This window comes from Otolemur garnettii, unplaced genomic scaffold (assembly GCF_000181295.1).
Source record: "Otolemur garnettii isolate 467f Iridium unplaced genomic scaffold, OtoGar3 scaffold00105, whole genome shotgun sequence".
In the NCBI taxonomy this organism is placed as follows: domain Eukaryota; kingdom Metazoa; phylum Chordata; class Mammalia; order Primates; family Galagidae; genus Otolemur; species Otolemur garnettii.
Window position 1 is genome coordinate 6,075,129 of NW_003852500.1, and position 2,341 is coordinate 6,077,469.

General features: G+C 39.2%; 1 pseudogene; it reads right to left on the reverse strand.

Moving 5' to 3' along the window:
• Positions 1–365: 365 nt before the first annotated feature.
• LOC100944963 lies at positions 366–2,048 on the reverse strand (annotated as a pseudogene).
• Positions 2,049–2,341: the final 293 nt, after the last annotated feature.

Sequence of the window (2,341 nt, forward strand, 5' to 3'; positions counted from 1 at the left end):
GCCACAATGCCTAACTATTTTCTTGTTTTTTATTTTTTGCAGTTTTTGACCAGGGCTGGGTTTGAACTTGCCACCTCCGGCATATGGGACCAGCACCTTACCCTTTTTGAGCCACAGGCACCGCCCCTGGCTATTTTCTTGTTGCAGTTGTTTAACTGGCCTGGGCTGGGTTGGAACCCACCATCCTTGGTGTATGTGGCGGCACTGTAACCACTGTGCTACAGGCGCTGAACCTGATCTTTTCATAAAAATAAATGAATATCTCAAATCTGCTTTTTCTTGAATGAGATTTGGTTCTATGTGCCTTTCAAAGAATTCTTCCATTCCATCTAAGCTGTTGGATTTATTGGCATAAACAGAATTCCTTTTTTTTTTTTAACATAATCTCATGATTTTATTGTCTTCATGATAAAACAAAAGATGATTAGAACTGTATCACTTGACCCTTTCTCTTCTTATCACCTCCCAGTTCAAAATGCTTGCATCTCTTAATAGCTAGCATTCTCTTAGATCTGCAGTTGGGCTCCACACACTTAAGCCTCAGCACAATCTTCTTTGTAGTTTTAGCCTTTTTTTCGGAAAATTGGCTTAGTCTGCCCACCATAGCCACTCTGCTTCCTGTCATAACGCTGCTTTCCCTGGGCATAGAGAGTGTCCTTGCCTTTCTTGCACTGTGTCACTTTGTGGGGCTGGTGCTTGCCACACTTCTTACAGAAAGTCCAGTGGGTTTTAGGAACGTTCACCACGTTTGGGTGAGCCCAGAATTCCTTCCAATACTTATACCATCTGCAATCTGTAGTGATGTTTCTTCTTTCATTCCTTATATTGGTAGGTCTTTCAATCTCTTTGAAGAGCAAAGCTTTGGTTCCACTGAATTTTCTCTATTGTCTGGGTGGTACTTGTGGCTCTGAGTAGGGCACCAGCCCCGTTATCCAGAGGGTGGTGGGTTAGAATCCGGTCCTGGCCAAAATGCAACAACAACAACAACAACAACAAAAAAACAGCTGGGCATTGTGGCAGGTGTCTGTAGTGCCAGCTGGACTACTCGAGAGGCTGAGGCAAGAGAATCACTTAAGCCCAAGAGTTGGAGGTTGCTGTGAGCTGTGATGCCATGGCACTCTAAGGGTGACAAAGTGAGACTCTGTCTCTTAAAAAAAATTCTCTATTGTCCATTTGCTATTTCATTGTTCATTTTGCTATTTGCTAGTTCTTTATAATCTCCTATTCTGCTCACTTTGGGCTATATCTGCTTTTTATACTTACTTAAAGTTGGAACTCAGATTTTTGATTTGAGATCTTTTCTTAAAATCTAAGTATTGAATGCTATGATTTTCCCTCTAAGCACTTCTTTAGCTGCATCTTACAAATTCTGATATATTAATTCAGTTCAAAATATCTTCAAAATTTTCTTGTTACTTTCTCTTTAACCTATTGCTCATTTAAGAGTGTGTCATTTAGTTTCCAGATATTTGGGGATTCTTCAGATGTCTTTGTTATTGACTTCTAACAATTTTATCCTGGGGAGATAACACACCTTTCATGGTTTTCATCCTTGTAAATTTTTAAAGACTTGTTTTATAGTCCATAATAGTTGCATATGAAAGGAATGTATATTATGCTGTTAAGTGTTCTACAAATGCAAATTAGTCAAGTTAGTTGATAGTGCAGTTCAAGTTTTATATATTCTTACTGACTTAACTATTTGTGCTATTGTAATATCTAATTATAATTGAAAATTTACCTCTGTGTATTTCAGTTTATTAGTTTTTATTTCATGGGTTTTAAAGCTGTGATATGTGTATTTGAGCTAGAAAGATAGCTGCTTTACTGTTGGATTCCCAAATGCAAGACTAAAGAGATCCTTCCCTGGGGTCATTCAACTTCTGCAGAGAAGAAACTTTCCACCTTCAGTTAGAGAGCAAATCTCTGGCTGATCATGCACAGTGGTTGGGGAGAAGTATATGTATTTATAAGATAAGAGGGAAGAGGGAATTTTCCATATACTACTGACCATGACTTTCACTGCTTTCTCTTTGTGTCTCACTCATATCCTCTAGGGTTTCTAAGCTTGGAGCCAAACTGGTTCCTTCTTTTCCTTATCCCCACATGCCAGCAGCATAACTGTGCCTGCTTCTCCTCTAATAACTATACTTCCATTTTCTTTCCATTTATTTATTTATTTATTTATTTATATTTTTTGGAGACAGAGTCTTGCTTTGTTGCCCTTGGTAGAGTGTCCTGGCATCACAGCTCACAGCAACCTCAAACTCTTGGGTTTAAGCGATTCTCTTGCCTCAGCTTCCCAAGTAGCAGGGACTATAGGTGCCCACCAGAACACCTG